This window comes from Lactuca virosa, chromosome 9 (assembly GCF_052849685.1).
Source record: "Lactuca virosa cultivar CGN04683 chromosome 9, Lactuca_virosa_CGN04683_v6, whole genome shotgun sequence".
NCBI classification, from domain to species: Eukaryota; Viridiplantae; Streptophyta; class Magnoliopsida; order Asterales; family Asteraceae; genus Lactuca; species Lactuca virosa.
In genome coordinates, this window is record NC_136434.1 from 35,828,806 (window position 1) to 35,852,234 (window position 23,429).

A 23,429-nucleotide genomic window follows, 5' to 3' on the forward strand; every position below is an offset into this window, starting at 1 on the left:
AACTTGCCCCTCTTCTTGAATCGGATGACACATTTCCAATGTGACACCTTCAGGAGAACCATATCCCCAACCAGGTACTCTAGATCTGATCGATGCTTGTCGACATAGATCTTCTGCCGACTCTGAGTTGTCTGGAGTCTACCCCGAACTTGCCGAATCAACTCGATAGTCTTGAATACCACTTCGGTACTCCCCATAACTCGTTGACCGACCTCACCCAACATATCGGGGTCCTGCATTTCCTACCATAGAGCATCTCAAAAGGAGGTCAATCAATGTTGGCGTGATAACTGTTTTTATACGAAAATTCCGCTAACGAAAGATATGTATCCCAACTCCCACTGAAATCCAATACACACGCCCGAAACATTGATGGATTTTGAGCATTCTAACACTCCTAAGGTGTACATGCAACCCTAGAAACCTTGGATCTATGTTTTACTAAGATACATGCAAATTTGATTTTTCCAAGGTTCTTAACCTAACTAGCATGGCATGGGGAACTTGAATCATAAAATCTAGTAGAAGAACATACCTTTCTTGTTGCTTGGATTCCTTAAGAACTTTGTGGCCTAGCACCCCAAATGTGATGCCTCAAGTGTTTCACACAACACCACAACTCTTGGAATAACTTTGAGAGAAGTACACACACACTCAAAATCGGCTAGCCCTCTTGTTCTACACTTAGTACCGATTTTGGTAGCCCATGGGGTCCTTTTATAGTTGTGTCACAAGTAGGGTTACACCATGTAAATCCTAATTGACATGGCTTTTCATTTCCTCCATGATCCATGGGTTTAACCTCCATGGACCATCCATGGAGCACCCTATGGGTTTTAGCCCAATTCAATAAACCATGGATCATTAGCCCACTATATAAGAATGGATGATTTACACAATCAACCCCATATATTTAATTAGTCTCTTTTTTTATCACTAAATTAATTCCAAATTAATTCTTGATCAATACTAATTAAATAATATTATTAATATATTAGAACTTATAATATATTAATAAACCATAAGTGTCATTTTTCTCATTTTGTCTATCCAAGTGTCATGATGCCATGCAACCCAAATGGACCATGCCAACCGGGTCAAGTACATACCAGACTTAGTTATGGACTTAGACACCTTATCCAACAGTCTCCCACTTGGATAAGTCTAATAACTATAACTGCAAGTATGACTTCAGGAACCGATCAACAATCGTAGATCTTTCAAAGTCCTGCGGAACTAAGATGACGTGCCATTTAAGATAAATGATCATATAGTCCTCTACTCTCAATATATCAGCCGGACAAATACATGGAACAATGTCATACTTATTGTCCAGCGGTTTGTTTCCCGATTTCCGATTTGTTTGACATAGAACTAACCTGAACACATCAATTTGGTTCTGATCAGGCCCGATAGATAGGTCAAAACAAAATCATCGAGGGGCCCAAATATCGCTTTTAATCCTCCATGGACTAAAAGTAACAAATAAACTTCGAATCATATGCTTGTTGTAACATCCAAAATTCTGGTATGCCTTGAGACCCTAAAGAATGATAATTTTTGCATAAATAGTCCCTTAAGTACGCTGGGCGTACTTAAGTGTACGCTTAGCATACTGCATGGAAATGGTCGCGGAGGAATCAGGGTACGCGGGGCGTACCTTAAGTTACGCGGGGCGTACGCCCCAGGGACGCAAACCCTAAATTTCCGGACTTCAGGCCTATTTAAACAACTTTAAGTCCCTTGGACTAAACCCTAGAGAGCCTCCACAGCCTTAGAACGTCCATATACTCCTAAAAACCTTGTGAGATCATTCTTAAGCCTTAAAGAGTGCATTTGTGGCATTTTGGTGTGTATTTCAAGAAGAAGGGTGTGGTCAAGCAAGCTTGGATCAAGTGGGTGCTTCAAGATCCTGCACCAAAAGCATCTTGCAAAGCTTCTGGAGGTAAAAAGCTTGCATATTTCCTTTCTAATCTTTAGATCTAGCTAGGGTTTTGGTGGTTTGTCCCTTTTATGAACTTTGGACCTCTTTTGTTGAGTTAAGCCTTCCCTTTTGATATGAAAGTCAGATCTGAGGTCCCCTAGTCATTTAGAAGTATAAAAATGGAAGCTTGATGAGAGTTTTGACCTCATGCTTGGGTAAAAGACCTTGGAAAGGTCTTAATGGAGTGGTTGGGTGTGTATGAGACATGCAAGGGCATAAAGTTGCCAACTTTATGCCTTGGGACATCTTTTCAGACTTGGATCTAGCTTTTGGACGTGAGGGATTCGAGCATTAAGCGCTTAATGGGAAAAGTGCTTAATACGGTCGTACGTTGGGCGTAACTGTCTGTACGCAGCGCGTAGTCGCTAGACCTTCAGTACGCTGCGCGTACCAGGGAGGTACGCTGGGCGTACGCAGCTCAGTTGGGCCCTAAGCTGTTTTGGGCCTTTGGGCCTTTGGGCCTTTGGGCCTCATTTGGCTGATGAGCTTGATTAGATTCTGTACGATTGAGGCCTTTTCATCTGTTTGGGCCGATGACTTATTGGTTGGGCCTTATTGGGCCAATAGGCCCATTAAGGATATTGGACTTAGATTTTGGGGCCCAGTTTGCAAGAAAGGGGTAATTGGGCCTTGGGGGTAGAGTTTGAAGGTTGGGCCTTTCCTTGGGTAATTTATGGTCTTATCATTGATTATATATTATTGTTATTATTCAGTTTGGGAGGTTGCGGATTATTGGGAGGGCAGTATTCATATTCATCGGACAGAGGTGAGTCTTTTCACCATACCTATGGGTCTACGGCACCAAGGCCGGCCCAATATGTGATCATGTTACGTGTGTGTTATTCATTTATGAAATGATATGTTATGTGATATTATGTTGGTATGGAAGACCCCGGGGGGAGCCCGTGGCATTGGATATAAGACCATGTGGGGTAACCCATGGCAGTCCTAGGTAAAGACCATGTGGGGTAGCCCATGACATTGGATGTAAGGCCATGTGGGGTAGCCCATGACGGTCCTAGGTAAAGACCATGTGGGGTAGCCCATGGCATTCTTGCTGAATCATATTGCATAGTTTATGTGGCATGTTTATAGCTTATTTAGCTATTAGTATATGTGTATGTGAATGTGTGTGGTATGCTCTGGGAAACTCACTAAGCATTTCGCTTACAGGTTGTTGATTTGTTTCAGGTACTTCTGAGCCTAAGGGCAAGGGCAAGGCGTGATGACGTAGCGTGCACTCTATCTCTCTTTTGATGTGTTTGGGACCCTCTGATGTTTTAAAAAGGAAAAACAATGATGTAATGAATGTTGGTTTGAACACAAATGTTTTGGGATTATATGGTTTATGAGATTGGTTTTGGTTAACTAAAAATGAAAATTTTTCTTGATAAAATTGGGTCGTTACAAGTTGTTATCAGAGCCTTGGTTTGAAGGATTCGGGCACATCCTCGGGTGTGTCAGGACTCAAACTAAGAAGGTGATAAAATGTTTTCAAAAGTAACCAAAAAGGAATTAAAAGAAACCCAAAAGATGAGAGTGCGACGCGCGTGATCAGCCGAGCCAAGTAAGTAGTTTCCCAATTTAAATAGCCATGCTATACTGATATTTGAGTCTTGTTGCTTATATGGCACTTGCTATGTGTATGCTTTTAGAATTATATACGGTTAGGAGCTTATAGCCTCTGAATGATTGATTTGGCCTTATTTTCTTTTCCTTGTCTGGATGTGGTGTTAGGGTAGAATCTCTTATTCAAAAGTCTATTTGATCCTTTTTGTATATAATTTGCATGTATAAAAGCAGCCTGTTGTGATGGGTTTGATTGTCATGGGTAGGACAAATCATAGGGCAACCCAGGATTTGTTTCGGGTGTTAGTTGTGGATTATGGTATTGTAATGGGTTGTATTGGAGTGATTAGGTAGAGCAGTGGGGGAAAGGTACAGGTAGGTGTGGAAGGTAGTATTGGGCCCGTACTACTGGAAGCGCATGACCTGTACCCAAAGCCATGTTTTACCTGGGGCTCCAAAGGGGAGGGAAACCAGTGTAAAAGAACCATCGTTATAGGTATGCTGATCATTATATTTATATATTTCAATTCAGCATGGTGATGACACGGTTTGGAGCAGGGGGATCAGGATCGGGATCTGGGTCCGGGGTTGGGTCAGGCGACCCTACTGATGGTATTGATGAGAGGCTGCGTGAGTTGATTGCGGTCGAGGTTACTAGGGGCATCCATGACGCTACCCCAGTCATCTTTGGGACGGTCAAGGAGGGCATGATGGAGATCATGGAAGAGAGACTTAGGGCATTCAGGGTTGATGTTTCTGCGGGTCAGGGTGGAGTCCGAACTCCCTCATTTCGGGAGTTCAAGGCATGTGGAGCTCCAGAGTTCTCGGGGGTCAGGGACCCCATTGTGAGCAGACGCTGGGTAGCGGACATTGAGAATGCCCAGCGCACGAGTTCTTGCCCGGAGGAGGCAAAGGTTGGATTTGCTTCCTGTATGCTGAGGGACAGGGCCCGAGATTGGTGGAGCGAGGTTACTAGCCAGGTGGGGCCAACCGGGGTGACTGAGATGACGTAGGCCGAGTTTGTTTGGCGATTTGATTTGGAGTTTGCACCACCTATCGAGGTGCAACTACTTGTGAGGGAGTTTCATGACCTTCAGCAGACCACCGAGACCGTGGCGGAGATCACCGCCAAGTTTCGGGAGCGAGCGTTGTTGATTCCACAGTACGCTACAGATTAGGATATGAGGCGGACGAGATATCATTCCATGCTGAGGGATGATATCCGGGAGTTTGTGAGCTTTACAGGGTGCAAAACCCTAAATGAGATGGTGGAGAAGGCCCGTGAGAGGGAGATGGAGTTGGAGTCCCGCACGAAGCGGAAGACTGAGCAGGTACAGGCAGCAGGGGCTCAGGCTAAGAAGCCTAAGACCTCTGATTCTTCGAGTAGGGGCCAGCAGGGCCGGGGCCGGTGTGCCAAGTGCGGGAGGTTTCATAGTGGGGCTTGTCGGACAGCCGGGATATCAGGATGTTACTCTTGTGGTCAACAGGGCCACCTAAGTAAGGATTGCCCCAAGAAGGGCTTGATATGTTTCCACTGCAACCAGACTGGCCATAAAAAGGCCGATTGTCCGAGGTTGCAAGGAGGAGGAGGAGCAGTGGCGGCGCCCGTGCCTGCCACTATGAGGATTACTGACGGCCGCCCTGTCAGGGCGGAAGCTCCAGCGGTGAAAAGCTGCGCTTTTCAGCTGACTACCGAGGAGGCTCGGGCAGCGCCAGACGTTATGGCTGGTATGTGTCTACTCTTCTCTACCTTGTGTTGTTAAATGCTTATATGTATGTATTATGTTTTGTATAGGGACCTTTTTGGTCAATGGTATGTCAGCTCATGTTTTATTTGATTCGGGTGCTACCCGATCGTTCGTGTCTCTTGCCCTTAGCAAGAAGTTCCGAGACGCGCCGGGGACTCTGGATACCCCGCTCGAGGTGGAGATTGCAGATGATCGCACTGTGAGTGTTGCGAGGGTATATCAGGACTGTGTCTTGAATGTGCATGGTGAGAGGTTTCGCGTTGATTTAGTTCCCATACCGTTGCGAGGATTGAAGGTGATCATTGGGATGGACTGGTTGGGGGCCAACGGGGCCATGATCGATTGTGAGCCGCAGTTGGTCCGGGTTCGAACCCCAAGGAGGGGAGAGCTGGTCATTCAGGGCGAGAGGGCCTCGCAGGGCCCGACCCTCTGTTCAGCCGCGAGGGCCAGGAGGTTTTTGCAGCAGGGTTGCACGGGATTTTTGGCTTATGTTACGGACACACGAATAGAGGCGGTAGCGGATATTGACAGTGTGCCGATAGTGCAGGACTTTTGGGACGTTTTTCCCGAAGAGTTGCCTGGGGTGCCTCCGGAGAGGCAGGTGGAGTATCGCATCGATTTGGTGCCGGGTGCCGCTCCGATAGCCAAGGCACCCTATCGGTTGGCACAACCTAAGATGCAGGAGTTATCTACGCAGCTTCAAGAGCTGCTAGACTGAGGGTTCATCCGTCCGAGCAGTTCTCCGTGGGGAGCACCGATTTTTTTCGTGAAAAAGAAGGACGGATCGCACAGGATGTGCATTGATTATAGGGAACTGAACAAGCTGACGGTAAAGAACCGCTATCCTTTGCCAAGGATCGACGACTTATTTGATCAGCTTCAAGGCGCATCTTGGTTCTCCAAGATTGACCTTCGGTCCGGGTATCATCAGATGAGGATTAGGGATGAGGATGTACCGAAGACAACTTTCAGGACTTGTTATGGGCATTATGAGTTCGTGGTGATGCCGTTTGGGCTCACCAATGCCCCGACAGCATTCATGGATCTCATGAACAGGGTATGCAGACCAATGCTGGATCGGTCGGTGATTGTTTTTATTGATGATATCCTGGTCTATTCTAATACCAGATAGCAGCATGAGCAACATCTGAGGGAAGTATTAGAGACCCTGAGGGCGGAGAAACTTTATGCGAAGTTCTCCAAGTGTGATTTCTGGCTGCGGGAAGTACAGTTCTTGGGGCATGTCATCAATCAGGAGGGTATTTCGGTTGATCCAGCCAAGGTGGAGGCTGTGATGTGGTGGGAAGTACCAAGGAATGCATCAGAGATTCGTAGTTTCTTGGGTTTAGCGGGCTACTATCGGAGATTTATCCAGGATTTCTCCAAGATTGTCGTGCCATTGACCTGCTTGACCAAGAAAAATGTAACTTTTCGGTGGGGTGCGGACCAGCAGATGGCTTTTGAGAACCTGAGGCGGAGGCTATACGAGGCTCCAGTCCTAGTACTGCCTGAGGGGTTGGATGATTTAGTGGTATACTGTGATGCATCGATATCAGGGTTGGGTGCAGTGTTGATGCAGAGGGGGCATGTGATTGCTTATGCCTCGAGGCAGTTGAAGCCTCATGAGACAAATTACCCTACTCATGACTTGGAGCTGGGGGCGGTGGTGTTTGCCCTCAAGATTTGGAGGCACTATTTGTATGGAGTGCGGTTCATTATTTATACTGATCACAAGAGTCTAAAGTATTTTATGGATCAGCAGAACCTCAATATGTGGCAGAGGAGATGGTTGGATGTGCTGAAGGATTATGATTGCGAGATCCTATACCATCCAGGGAAGGCCAACGTGGTGGCCGATGCATTAAGTCGCAAGACGACGGGGTCCCCGATCAGGGATATTTGTATGAGGATGACTGTGAGTTCACCTTTGTTGGACATGATTCAAGGGGCCCAGGTCGAGGGGGTGAAGAAAGAGAACTGGAAAACAGAGAAAATTCGGGGTCAGTATCCTTTGTTTGTCAAGGATAGTCGCGGCCTTTTGACTCAGTGTGGCCGAGTGTGGGTACCATTGGCAGCGGGAGTGAGGCAGAGACTGTTAGAGGAGGCGCATAAGTCCAAGTTTTCTATACATCCAGGTGCAACAAAAATGTATAGGGACTTGAGGCTGAGTTATTGGTGGCCCTGCATGAAGCGGGAGATCGCCTGGTTCGTGGAGTGGTGTTTGACCTGCAGGAAAGTCAAGGCCGAGCACCAGCGGCCTCATGGAAAGGTTCAGCCGTTACCCATTCCCATGTGGAAGTGGGAAGAGATCACTATGGACTTCATTACGAAGCTACCAAGGACAGCGAGGGGAGTGGATTCTATATGGGTCATCATGAACAGACTGACGAAGAGTGCCCACTTTATTCCGATCCCCGAGAGTATATCTGCAGAAAAGTTGGCGGACATCTATGTTTGAGAAGTGGTGGCTAGGCACGGGGTGCCGGTGTCAGTGGTTTCGGATAGGGATGTTCGGTTTACATCCAGATTTTGGAAAACGTTCCACGAGGAACTGGGTACTCAGCTACACTTCAGTACAGCATATCACCGTCAGACTGACGGTCAGAGTGAGAGGACGATCCAGACATTGGAGGACATGCTGCGTGCATGCGTGCTGGACTTTGGAGGAAGTTGGGATACGTACCTCCCACTAGCAGAGTTCTCATACAATAACAGTTATCATGCCAGTATCGATCGAGCTCCATTCGAGATGTTATATGGTCGGAGGTGCAGGACCCCAGTGTGCTGGGACGAGGTTGGTCATCGTGTGATAGGAAGCACGGAGGTGGTACTTAAGACCACTGGGTTGATTCAGCAGGTGCGCGACCGGTTGCAGGTCGCGCAGAGCCGTCAAAAGAGTTATGCTGATCGACGGCGATCAGATATGGAGTTTCAGGTGGGGGATTTTGTTTTGCTGAAGGTGTCACCCTGGAAAGGGATTATCAGGTTTCGTAAGAGAGGCAAGTTGGGGCCTCGATTTATAGGCCCGTTCAGGATCATAGCCCGAGTGGGCAAGGTATCCTATCGTTTAGAGCTTCCAGAGGAGCTTAGTTAGATTCACAACACCTTCCACGTGTCTCAGCTTCGGAAGTGTGTTGCTGACGAGTCCGCGGTTATATCCTTGGACGATATTCAGGTGGATGGGGGCCTGAATTATGTCGAGAGGCCGGTTGCCATTCTAGACAGGAGGACGAAGGGACTTCGGAATAAGGAAGTAAAGTTGGTAAAGGTGCAATGGCAGCACCGAAGGGGCTCCGAATGGACTTGGGAGCCAGAAGAGGAAATACGGTAGCATTACCCCGAACTGTTTTCAGTTGCGGACTTCGAGGGCGAAGTCTAGTTCAAGTGGGGAGAGTTGTAACATCAAAAATTCTGGTATGCCTTGACACCCTAAAGAATGATAATTTTTGCATAAATGGTCCCTTAAGTACGCTGGGCGTACTTAAGTGTACGCTTAGCGTATTGCATGGAAATGGTCGCGGAGGAATCAGGGTACGCGGGGCGTACCTTGAGTTACGCGGGGCGTACGCGCCAGGGACGCAAACCCTAAATTTCCGGACTTCAGGCCTATTTAAACAACTTTAAGTCCCTTGGACTAAACCCTAGAGTGCCTCCACAGCCTTAGAACGTCCATATACTCCTAAAAACCTTGTGAGATCATTCTTAAGCCTTAAAGAGTGCATTTGTGGCATTTTGGTGTGTATTTCAAGAAGAAGGGGGTGGTCAAGCAAGCTTGGATCAAGTGGGTGCTTCAAGATCCTGCACCAAAAGCATCTTGCAAAGCTTCTAGAGGTAAAAAGCTTGCATCTTTCCTTTCTAATCTTTAGATCTAGCTAGGGTTTTGGTGGTTTGTCCCTTTTATGAACTTTGGACCTCTTTTGTTGAGTTAAGCCTTCCCTTTTGATATGAAAGTCAGATCTCAGGTCCCCTAGTCATTTAGAAGTATAAAAATGGAAGCTTGATGAGAGTTTTGACCTCATGCTTGGGTAAAAGACCTTGGAAATGTCTTAATGGAGTGGTTAGGTGTGCATGAGACATGCAAGGGCATAAAGTTGCCAACTTTATGCCTTGGGACATCTTTTCAGACTTGGATCTAGCTTTTGGACATGAGGGATTCGAGCATTAAGCACTTAATGGGAAAAGTGCTTAATACGGTCGTACGCTGGGCGTAACTGTCTGTACGTAGCGCATAGTCGCTAGACCTTCAGTACGCTGCGCGTACCAGGGAGGTACGCTGGGGGTACGCAGCTCAGTTGGGCCCTAAGCTGTTTTGGGCCTTTGGGCCTCATTTGGCTGATGAGCTTGATTGGATTCTGTAAGATTGAGGCCTTTTCATCTGTTTGGGCCGAGGACTTATTGGTTGGGCCTTATTGGGCCAAGGGGCCCATTAAGGATATTGGACTTGGATTTTGGGGCCCAATTTGCAAGAAAGGGGTAATTGGGCCTTGGGGGTAGAGTTTGAAAGTTGGGCTTTTCCTTGGGTAATTTAAGGTCTTATCATTGATTATATATTATTGTTATTATTCAGCTTGGGAGGTTGCGGATTATTGGGAGGGCAGTATTCATATTCATCGGACAGAGGTGAGTCTTTTCACCATACCTATGGGTCTACGGCACCAAGGCCGGCCCAATATATGATCATGTTACGTGTGTGTTATTCATTTATGAAATGATATGTTATGTGATATTATGTTGGTATGGAAGACCCCGGGGGGAGCCCGTGGCATTGGATATAAGACCATGTGGGGTAACCCATGGCAGTCCTAGGTAAAGACCATGTGGTGTAGCCCATGACATTGGATGTAAGGCCATGTGGGGTAGCCCATGACGGTCCTAGGTAAAGACCATGTGGGGTAGCCCATGACATTCTTGCTGAATCATATTGCATAGTTTATGTGGCATGTTTATAGCTTATTTAGCTATTAGGATATGTGTATGTGAATGTGTGTGGTATGCTCTGGGAAACTCACTAAGCATTTCGCTTACAAGTTGTTGATTTGTTTCAGGTACTTCTGAGCCTAAGGGCAAGGGCAAGGCGTGATGACGTGGCGTGCACTCTATCTCTCTTTTGATGTGTTTGGGACCCTATGATGTTTTAAAAAGGAAAAACAATGATGTAATGAATGTTGGTTTGAACACAAATGTTTTGGGATTATATGGTTTATGAGATTGGTTTTGGTTAACTAAAAATGAAAATTTTTCTTGATAAAATTGGGTCGTTACACTTGTTCTACTACTTGTTGAATCATACACAAAAGCACGTTTTATAACATCGAGTTACCAATGCGTTTTCGTACAATCAATGTATAACCAACTCATAGTCAACAACTCATAACTCTAGGTTTGAAGACTTATATGATATTACCGTCTCACGATCACTCGAGATAAATTCCATGAAGTGATACAAGTGAGCGTGGGTTGAATCCAATACTTGAATCGCTATCCAGGAGTACTCATGAACACTGCAACCCCTTTGTCCCAGACAAACCTCTTCTTGCCACAAAGACCACATTATCACTGGGTCTATATAAAAGATAACCAAAGGATTTATGTGGGTAGCCGATGAAAATACACCTCTCACTTCGAGGTTCGAGCTTGTCATGAGTCTCACGCCTCACGAAAGCCTCGCAACCCCAAATCTTGATGTGGTCCAAATTGGGAACCTTCCCAGTCCACATCTCATGAGGTGTTTTGGCAACCTTTTTGGTAGGAACTAGATTAAGGATATGGGCGGCAGTCTCTAAGGCATACCCCCAGAATGAGATTGGTAACGAAGCTCGACTCATCATGGAACGAACCATGTCCAACAAGGTTCGATTACGCCTCTTAGCCACACCATTAAGCTGTGGTGTTCTGGGAGGTGTCAATTGTGAGACAATCCCACATTCCTTAAGATAGTCAAGGAATTTTGTACTAAGATACTCACCACCTCGATCGGATCGAAGCATCTTAATGTTCCTGCCCAGCTGATTCTCCACTTCCTGTTTAAACTCTTTGAACTTTTCAAAGGTTTCTGACTTATGCTTGATTAAGTAGACATAACCATATCTACTGTTATCATCTGTAAAAGTCACATAGAAGCGCTTTGCATCCCTTGTGGCGGTTCTGAAGGGTCCACACACATCTGTGTGTACAAGATCCAATAAACCTTCACCCCTAGCGCAAGTACCAGTGAAGGGTGACTTTGTCATTTTTCCAAGTAAACAAGATTCACAACTATCATCTGACTTTAGGTCAAATGACTCCAAGACTCCATCCTTTTGGAGTTGGCCTATGCGTTTCGTGCTCACATGTCAAAGACGACAATGCCATAATGATGCTTTATCCAAGCTAGTGGGAGAATCGATACACAACACATTATTTTCTAGGTTATCAACAACCGACACAGTTTCATATACACCATCACAATGTAATGCTTTAAAATAAAGAACATTATTAAAGAAAGCATTAATACCACCACATTTATTATCAAATGAAAAAGGAAATCCTTGTTTGTACAAACCGTGAAAGGAAATAATATTTCTCGCCATTTCAGACGAGTAAGAACATTTATTCAAATCTAATGTTAACCCACTACTTAGAAACAAAGAATAAACTCCAATCTTGGTAACATGTGAAGATTTCCTATTCCCCATGATCAAGTTTATCTTCCCATGCTCCACATTCTCACTTCTTCTTAGTCCTTGCAAATTAGAACATATGTGAATACCACAACTTGTATCAAGGACCCAAGAATTAGAATATGGTGAGTTATTAGACAATATAGTGTAAATACCTGCATAGTTGGGTTTCACTTTCCCATCCTTAACATCGTGCAAGTACTTTGGGCAGTTTCGCTTCCAGTGCGCCTTTTCATTGCAATAGAAGCATTCAGCCTCTTTAGGGTTGGCAGAAGGAGTGACAGAACCACTTTTGGTTCTACTTGAAGAGGAGCCATCAAGAGACTTTCCCTTGGTACCCTTCGAAGGGCTCTTCCTCTTCTTCCCTTTAACTTGCCCGATAGCCAGAACAGGGGCGGTGGTAGGAGGAGAAGTAGTAACAACCGATTTACATTTAAGACCACTTTCGGCGGTCTTCAGAAGTCTTTGAAGTTTGATGAGTGTGACCTCGTACTTATTCATATGATAGGTAATTCGGAACTGATCATAACAAGAAGGTAAGGAGTGCAGTGTGATATCAATAGCCAACTCCTCGGGAAAGTTCACATTCAACTTCGGCAGACGATCCACAAACCTTTGCATTTTCTGCATGTGGCCCGTGGTGGGTTCACCATCTTTCATTCGGGTTGTTATCATGGAGGAGATTATTTCATATCGCTCTTGACAAGCACTCTGATGGTATGATTCCATCAGATCCTGGTGCATCTCAAAAGGATAAAAGTCCTCATAGGACTTTTGGAGCTCGGCTGTCATCGTGACCAACATGATACATGCCACTTTGGTAGCATCTCTCTCATGTGCCCTAAAGTGAGCGATCTCCTCGAGAGTACCAGTAGACTCATCAAGATCCTTCAGCTCCTTGTCGAGGACATATTCCTTGTCCTCATAGCGAGTGACCATCCTTATGTTCCTAATCCAATCATTAAAATTAGTCCCATCAAAGATGACTCTCCCACAAAGGTTCATGAGAGAGAAGGAGCCGGTAGGGTTTGAGCCAGAAACAACATTGTTGGAAGACATCTGAAAAGGAAGAAAGACAAGTTTAGATTAGATATAAAGATAGTCCTTAATAAGACACCCAAATGTAATATTAAGGCTAGGACCCAACACAATATTTTATAACTTAGAATAGGGATGCCGTAATCCAAGCTATAAAATATTTGAAGGTAGATGAATGACGATTCACCAATTTCCACCATGAAAACGAAATGTATTATTTGGTTTTAATTGGTGTTTGAAACTCCTAGATTCTTTTGAGATTCATTGAACTTTTCAATGACATGTTTCAATCTCGATTGTTCCCTTCAAGTTTTGTGACTGGGATGCCGGGGATCACAAAAACAAGGTGTAAATAACCATGCAAATTACTTGGTACTCTTAATGTTTATCACCTAATCGATTGCCGGTTAACCACATGCGCTCCACCAATCTATGATAAACCTTAAGCCACCCTTTTCCAACCTTGTTAAATCCAAGTTAGTGTGTCGGTTAACCACACACGCTCCACTAACGACTTAAGCAAGGTGCAAAGTGTAGTTTCATGGGTTAGCACCAAATTCACATTTTCCTAAAGCAAAACTCGAAAAACTGCACTCAGGGCCTCCTACTCGTCGAGTGCAAGAACCTACTCGACGATTAGGATGAATATATGCATGGACTCGTCGAGTCCCCCCATGGACTCGACGAGTTCACTCAGCAGAATGCAGAAATTTCGACTTTCTTCAACAATTTGCATCAAGTATCAAGAAAACAAGCCTTGGCTCTGATACCACTGATGGGTTTTAAGCATTCTAACACTCCTAAGGTGTACATGCAACCCTAGAAACCTTGGATCTATGTTTTACTAAGATACATGCAAATTTGATTTTTCCAAGGTTCTTAACCTAACTAGCATGGCATGGGGAACTTGAAACATAAAAGCTAGTAGAAGAACATAACTTTCTTGTTGCTTGGATTCCTTAAGAACTTTGTGAGCCTAGCACCCCAAATGTAATGCCTCAAGTGTTTCACACAACACCACAACTCTTGGAATAACTTTGAGAGAAGTACACACACACACTCAAAATCGGCTAGCCCTCTTGTTCTACACTTAATGCCGATTTTGGTAGCCCATGGGGGCCTTTTATAGTTGTGTCACAAGTAGGGTTATACCATGTAAACCCTAATTGACATGGCTTTTCATTTCCTCCATGATCCATGGGTTTTAACATGCATGGACCATCCATGGAGCACCCTATGGGTTTTAGCCCAATTCAATAAACCACGGATCATTAGCCCACTATATAAGAATGGATGATTTACACAATCAACCCCATATATTTAATTAGTCTCTTTTTTATCACAAAATTAATTCCAAATTAATTCTTGATGAATACTAATTAAATAATATTATTAATATATTAGAACTTATAATATATTAATAAACCATAAGTGTCCTTTTTCTCATTTTGTTTATCCAAGTGTCATGATGCTATGCAACCCAAATGGCCCATGCCAACCGGGTCAAGTACATACGACAAATAGTTATGGACTTAGACACCTTATCCAACAAACATATCCTCCAAAGTCTGAATAGTCCGCTTGCTCTATCCATCAATCTAAGAGTGGAAAGTTGTGTTGAAATGTAGACGAGTACCTAACTCCTCATGGAATCTCTTCCAAAATCTAGAAGTAAAATGGACGCCCCTGTAAGAAACCACAAAAACCGGCACCCCATGCTGTGCCACAACCTCCCTAATGTATATGTCAGCTAACTTCTCTGCAGACATACTCTCCTGAATTGGTATGAAATACGCGCCCTTGGTCAAATGATCCACGATGACCCAAATCGAATCTACTCCTTGCGTAGTCCGAGGCAACTTCATAATGAAATTCATGATGATCTCCTCCTATTTCCAAATGGGAATGTATAACGGCTGCATCTTTCCGTGAGGCCGCTGATGCTCGGCCTTGAGTTTCCTTCAAGTCAAGCACCTCTCCACGTACCAAGCTACATCTTGCTTCATATAAGGCCACCAATAATCAGGACGAAGATCTCTATACACCTCTGTCACCCCGGGATGAATGGAGAATCTCGATTTGTGCGCCTCCTCCATCAGAACCTGACGCGCACCACCCCCACCCTAATAAGGAACCCACACTCTCCGATGGAGAGTCAACAACCCCCGACTATCATAATTAAAGGAAGCCACATGACCCACTATGCATTCATTCTTTCGGTGATCTTCCTTCATAGCCTCAACCCAAGCCTCTCGAATCTGCTCCAAGAGTGGAGTAATCACTGTCATCCGCATACAAATATCCATGATCGGAGCCGCGACCGCCTTACGGCTAAGAGCATTGACCACCACGTTGGCCTTCCCTAGATGGTAAAGGATCTCACAATCATAATCCTTCACCACATCCAACCACCGACGCTGCCTTTTGTTCAGATTCGGCTGATCGATCAGATACCTCAGGCTCTTGTGATCCGTGTAAATTGTACAACGGACCCCATAGAGGTAATGTCACCAAATCTTGAGGGCGAAAACCACTGCCCCCAGCTCTAATCATGTATCGGGTAATTCGCCTCATGAGGCTTCATCAGCCTCAAAGCAGAAGCAATCATGCGACCCTCTATATCGGAACTGCACCCATACCCAAGATTGATTCATCACAATAAACCACGAAATCCTAGACACCGTATGGCAGGGTCAAAATCGGCACCTCATACAATCCCTGTCTCAGGGTATCAAAAGTTGTCTGTTGCTCAGGCCCCCAACAAAAAGTGACAGTGTTTTTCGCCAACCGAGAAAGGAACTGCTATATTGGAGAAATCATGAATGAACCTCCGATAGTAACCTGCCAATCCAAGGAAACTTTGAGTCTCAGATGGAGACTTCGGAACCTCCCATCCCATCATGGCCTCGACCTTGGCCGGATCGACCAGAATACCATTCTGGTTAACAAGGTGCCCCAGAAACTGCACCTCTCGCAACCAGAACTCGCATTTGGAGAACTTCGCATAAAGTCTCTCCCTCCTCAGAGTCTCCAATACCTCCCTCAAGTGCTTCACCTGCAGCTCCTAGGTCTTGGAATAGACAAAGATATCATCAATGAATACAATCACAGACCGATCCAGCATCGGCCTGTACACAGGGTTCATGAGGTCCATGAACACGACTGGAGCATTGGTGAGCCCAAAGGGCATCACCACGAACTTGTAATGACCATAGCGTCTCCGAAAGGTCGTCTTCTACACATCCCCCTCTATGACCCTCATCTGATGATAACCGAATGAAGATCAATCTTGGAAAACCAATATGCACCCTGAAGCTGGTCAAATAAATCATCAATCCTCGAGAGTGGATAACGGTTCTTCACCGTTAGCTTATTTAACTCCTGGTAATCAATACACATCCGATGGGACCCATCCTTCTTCTTCACAAACAGGATCGATGCTCCCCATGGTGAACTACTCGGTTGAATGAAACCCTTATCTAATAGCTCCTGCAGCTGTGTAGAAAACTCCTGCATCTTTGGAGGAGCTAACTAATACGGTACTTTGGCTATCGGAGCCGCACCCGGAACCAAATCAATCCTAAACTCCACCTACCTCTCCAGAGGCACCCCATGCAAATCCTCCAGAAACACATCCGGGTACTCTCGTACAACCGACATGTCATCCACAGTTGCCTTACCCTTATCCTGAGTATCCATAACATAGGTGACATATTCAGAACAACCCTGATGAAGATAACGTATGGCCCTAGATGTTGAACATATAATCGGCCCACGTTGTTCTGTCTCTCCCTGAACCACCAACTCTCCCCCACTTGGGGTCCGAATACGTACCAACTGATGATCACAATCAATCACAGCCCCATTGGGGCTCAAACAGTTCATCCCTACAATAACCTTGTTCCCGCACAAAGGAATGGGAACTAATCACTCGGATACTGCTCACTGAACATCTCAAGAACACAACCCTGATGAAATCTCAATACCCAGACAAATCAATCATCCATAATCTCGACCTCTAAGGGACAATCCAGCTCCCCCGGAGCTCCAGCAAACCTCTTACTAAGCGCAAGTGATACAAAGGATTGGGTAGCCTCCAAATCAAACAATACCAATGCAGAGATACCATTCACAAGTAACGATCCTAAAATAAACAAACAAATATGAGCATAGAAATCAACATAAATACAGAGATAAGGAGAAGATACATACCCGTCACCACATTAGGTGTTGCGCGAGCCTCCTTGCCTGTCACCTGAAAAGCCCTGTTCCTCACCATAGGTGCATTCGCCTTGCCCTGACGACCATTATTAATCCGTAGAGTCACTAGAGCGGGTGCTACCACTGGTCCTACTGCTGCCAAACCCGGATAATGGGCCTTCTTATGGCCTCTATGATTGTAATTGGAGCAAATCAGATCAGATACCAGGGGTGGTGGTGGTAGCAGTAGCAATGCAATTCCTGCTAATATGACCCGTCCGACCGCACTTGAAGCAGCCAAAACCACCCACCATGCACGCCCAATCGTGCGTCTTGCCGCACTTGCCACAACAGCTCCGGCGTTGCAGGCCTCTCAATCTCGAATCAAATACCGTGGGCCTTTTTCCCGAACCCCCTGAAACCTGAGCTTGATTCGGATTCCTCTTCCTCTCTATCTCTAGATCAATATCCCTCTCTCTGGCTCTCTCAATCATATCCTCCAGTGTCTTGCAACTGGATCGGCTCACGAACTGTCGAATATCGCTCCTCAACATATCATGGTATCTCGCCTTCTTCATCTCCTCATCCGCCACATACTGTAGAACCAACAATGCCCTCTCGCAGAACATAGTGGTGATCTCAGCCACCGTCTCAGTAGTCTGGAGAATGTCCTAGACGTCCCTCTCCAACTGTTGCAACTCAATCACCGGTACAAACTTAGCTCTAAATATAGTCACAAAATCGTCCCATGTCATCGAATCAACTGTCGCATCACCCACGGAGCGCCCAACGTCCACCCACCAATCTCGAACTCCGTCTTTCAGAAGACAGGAAGAAAGTCTGACCTTTTCCCCATCGGGAAAACTGCTAGTGCGGAAGGCATTAGCGACATCCTCTAACCATAGTATGCTCGCGATCAGGTCCTTCTCCCTGAAGTACTCTGAAGCCCTACATGCTTGGAACTCACGGAAGGTCAACATGCGAGCTCCCAACAATGCCACCATCTCGGACCGAAAAGCACTCAAGCGCTCATCCAAAATCTGCATAATGCCCTCCTTGACCGTATCGAAGATCACAGGAGTCTGCTCAAGTATGTTGCAGGTAATCTAAGATGAAATGAACTCTCGTGTCTGATTATCCAACTGCCGGACTCCAGAACCCAAGACTGAACCCTCACCAGCACCAGAACTACTAACCGGTCTGCCTCGAAGAGTCACCATACCGAGAATAGACCATACAAACCATCAGAACACGCATATATATATATATATATATATATATATATATATATATATATATATATATATATATATATATATCGAGTAGTCTCACACTCTTCAAGCTTCCTGGTTCCATCGCAACTCTCCTTGACTCGAGTACATATCTTCTTCTTCCTATAGGACGAGCCTATACTACCTTTCGCATCTATCCATACTTTCCTCAAGGATCTCTTTGAATCCTCCAAGTCACTCCTTATTCACACATACAATCCTCAACAATACAAGGCTCCCAACACTAAATCTCTTCCTAGGTTTTCCTAGGGCAACCACCACACCACTCTCCTCCATCATCTACAGAAGGAACTCCCAATAACACCCTCTAACTAGCTCAGGAATACAATTACATATCACTGACACCAGATAATTCTTCGAATGAAAGGTCTCACACTACAACGATTGGACTCGGAAACGAGCTGCACAATAGAGTTAAAACCTAACCATCAAAAATTATTTAGTCTCAATAATATGTAACTAAACATATTCGCTTATTAGTTTGGTGAAGTTAATGAGAACTCCTAAAAGCACAAAGCAAGCAACATTCTAGCATCAAGTAATCGGAACAAGCATAACCCTAAGAGGCCATCCTATCACTGGCTAATCTGTACTAGCATGCAAGTCTACAAGCTTATACAGTGGGCATATAAAGAAATCTCTCCTAACATTCTATCCTGTAAATCATGAGCATAACCTTATCCCTAACTAACATGTGATTCACAGATTCACAAATCAAAGCATATCATAAAACATTTATGGGTATTTTGGGAAAACTTACTTGAGCTAGGTCGACTGCATGCACCACACCCTTTTTCTTTTATTAGAAAACCCCCTTTTTTTTAAAAACATTTCATTTTGAAAAATTCTACCAAACCCTCAGTTTGAGTTCAGACACACCCGAAAGTATGCGCGAACCCCTCAAACTAAGGCTCTGATACCAACTTGTAACGTCCCAAAAATTAAGACTAAAAAAATTTCGATTTTTAAATTAATAAAACCATTATCCAAAACAACATGATAGAAACCATGGTGAAACAAAGTGTATCAATAAACATCCAAGTACATCAGGGTGATATAAAATGCGGAACAATGTGGTGTGAGCACTGAAATCATCACGGGCTCTTCCCCTTCGAACCAGAAGTACCTGAAACATAAACTGAAAACTGTAAGCACAAAGCTTAGTGAGTTCCCTAAAATACAACATATCATACATGTCAAACGTATAATGGGCCCTGCCCGACATCGAGCCCCGCTCGAAATAGATTTGTCAGTCATTAGGCCCCGCCTGGCACCGGGCCCCACCTAGTATACATATAAATATATAAACACATGCATAAAAATCAAAAAGATAAATAGCATACAATGTAATCATCAGGCCCCGCCCAGTAAACGTATAAACACATAACACATGCAAGAGTCATGCAGACAAATAGCATCCTACACATAATAAAGCATGGGCCAATATTGGTGCCTTCGACCCGCTAAACATAGTGAAGAAACTCACCTCTAACTGCTGAATCTCTCAAATAAATCTCGGTATGTTGGTCTGGAAAATTTCCGCGCTAACATCATCAAATAATATCCAATTAATAATTGGATCTCGACCCATAATCAAGAGTCTAAGTTACTTGTCAAATATCCAAGGTAAAAGACCATTTTACCCTTTTCTTACTTGTCCCAAAACCAAGGTCCAACCTATTTACTCAAAAGGCCCAATTTCCTAAATGGCATCCCAAGGCCTAATATGGTCCAGCTTCCAAATTAGGCCCAAAAATCATCATGGAACTAATCCCAAGAAAGTTCATAGTCTATTCATCGCTTAAAGTCAGAAGTCTAATGGTCCATCAAGGCCCAAACCCTAAAATCCCAAAATATGGCCAAAACCCAAGGAAGTCAACCCAAAAGTCCAACAGCTGAGTACGCTGGGCGTACTCAGACTTACGCTTGGCGTACTCCTTCCGGGGCCAGTACGCTCAGCGTATGAGCTGAGTACGCCCCACGTAATCCGCAAACAACCAACCCAACTTATTAAGCACTTATCCGGTTAAGCCAGCATGCCAAACTCTCAGATCTGATTCTAGAAGGTGACTTAACACGTATAGTTGGCAACTTTACATCCATGCATGACTTAATAAGACCCAAAACTCAAAAGGAACCATAACACAGAACCTAACTCATGCATGGACCAAAATAACTCATACAGGTTGCATTTTTATGGACAATGGACCTCATTTGTGTTAATATCTAACCCCCATGGCTTCTAGAGTAGACCATAAACTCAACTTTAGCTCAAAAGACGCAAAAATGCATAAATAACACCCTAAGTTGGATCTAGCATAAATAATCATCAATATGGGAACTTTTTACCTTAAATGACTTGCTAAGATGAAGATGACTCTGGATCTACAAGATCAATCTACTCCTAAGCAACCTCCAAGTGTTCTTCTTCTTCTACAAGCTCAACCACCAAAACTCACTTTCAAGCTCAACACTCAAAAATGATACTTAGGGTAGAGGTTGATCAATAGAATGTACAGGGGTGGTATAAGTTTCTTAAATAGGGTGTAAACCCTAAAAATTAGGGTATGCCCCTTCCTTACGTACGTTGTGCGTACTCCCACGTACGCCCAACGCACGTGGGTTCATGCGCGATCTAGAAACGGGCTATTATGCTAAGCGTACTCATAGAGTACGCCCTACGTACTAGCTAGGGACTAAAATGAGATAAATTTTTGCATTTAGGGATTAAAAGCATACATACCAGATCTCGAATGTTAAAGTTTGTTACGAGAAAAAAATAGTTGCAATCACCTTCATTAATGGCTTTCTTTTTCCTGAAAATGGTTGCGATTGTGCGGGAGTTAGAAATGGGTTCTTTATACGATGGTTACAACGAACCATTTGCTAAACTTTACGAACCATTTGTTGCGTTAAATGTGATGGATTTCAAGTTGCACGGGATTTAAATGTTATAGACTAGACCAGGAGTTTGTAAAAAGGCTTGATAAATGTAAGGATATATTTCTTAACATTCTACTTAGTGATGAGAACATCAGATATTCAAGTATAATTGAGGAAGTGAAAGATGGAGTTTACCATGGTAATGAATTACAAAGCGGTGAAGAGGCTGAGGAAGTAGTGAAGAACAACTAAAACTACATGATCCAAACGTTAGGTTGGATAAGATGGAACCTAAGTTAGGGTACATGTTTGAATCTCTTACACAACTCAAATTTTGTGTGACAAACTATACAGTAAATAGAAGGTACAAGATATACTTTGAAAAGAGTGACAATAGAACAATTGTAGCAAGATGTGGTAAGAGAAAGGAAGATAATAAGGGCTCATCCAAAATTTATGAAAATTAGATGTACAATGAAATAAACCTTCCAATTTAAAGCAATGAATTGTAAGCATCTTTGTTCTAGAGTGTTTAAATTTGGGTCTATTGTTACCCCACAGTGCATTGGAAAACATTATGTTACTGAGATAGCAAATAAGCCCAAACGTAAACTCAAGGAGATGATTAGTGACATCAAACAAAAGTTAGATGTATGGTATCTATAAGACATGTTAGAAGGGCAAAACGATAGACAAAGGAACTGATTAAGGGTCAGGTTAAAGGTGAATTGCTCATAACCATATGTAGAGATGCCAATAACCAGGTGTTCCCAATAGATTGGGTTGTTGTTGATGTGGAAAACAAGGATAATTGATCCTGGTTTCTGGAGCTTCTGAAGGATGATCTTGACATTGGTAGTGGTGCATATTTGGTTGTTATTTCTGATCAACATAAAGTAAGTTCCCTAATAATCTTAGTATATTTCAATATGGTTATAAATGCTAACATAATGTGTTTTTTTAAGGGGTTTGATTGAATCTGTTAAGGTTATTCTTCCACATGTGGAGCACATACAATGTGTTAGAAACATTTATGCAAATTTTAGGAAAGCTTTCTTTAGATTGGAGTTCAAGAAGTTGCTTTGGGCTGCAGCAACGAGTTGTGTTGAAGGTGACATCATGAGAAACATGGAAACACTAAAGAGTCTAAACCCTAGTGCTTATGAGTATCTAGTGTCCAAAGAACCCAAAACATGGTTCAGAGCTTACATGGGTGCAGGGTATTCTTGTGAAGCATGGGAGAATGGTATTTCATAGTGTTCAACTCCATAATTATAGATGCTAGGAGAAAAACTTTTGATTACAATGCTTGAGGAGATAAGGATATACATCATGGACATATTTGCTCATATGACCGACCTATGGTAAATAGAAAGGTAATATCCAGGGCCAGTCCAAAGGTTTTTCATGCCCAGGGAGGAACAAGATAATAATTCTCATTTCTATTCTACCGAACTACAACGAAACTAATGTAAGAAAAAAGACTAAGCAAACATGAACTGATATGTTCATTTTATTTACTTTTTTATAGTTTATTTTAGCATATTTCATTTCATTTTTATTTAATCATCATGTATATTTTCTTTTTTCTTATTCTTTTTTCTAGACTAAAAACTTTCTAGTCTTTGAGTTTAATTGTAGATTTATTGAAGACTATGTGGAGTGGAGCAATCGTGGGAATGCAGTATCTTGCTAAACATGAGGCTTGCGGTGTACTTATGTATATGAAGATGGAATCAAATGGGCTAATTGTTGATTGGGGTTTGAAGAAATGGAAACTATTATGGTTGATGATTGTTAAAGAATATACTAGGTTTTGGAAGCATTTGGGCAAATTAATTGATGAAAAATTATTGGTGCAAATGGGCTTAGGAATATTAAAGGAATACATTATCAAGCTATTGGTGATTAAAAGGAGGTGAATTGGGCCCAAGAAGCAAAAATGACCCATTTTTGAACTGTTCATACGACCCGCATAAGAGGAAGGCTAAAATGCAATGCGGACCACGTGACCTCCTGTAGGGGTATTTTCAAGATTTTACATATGGCTGCTATT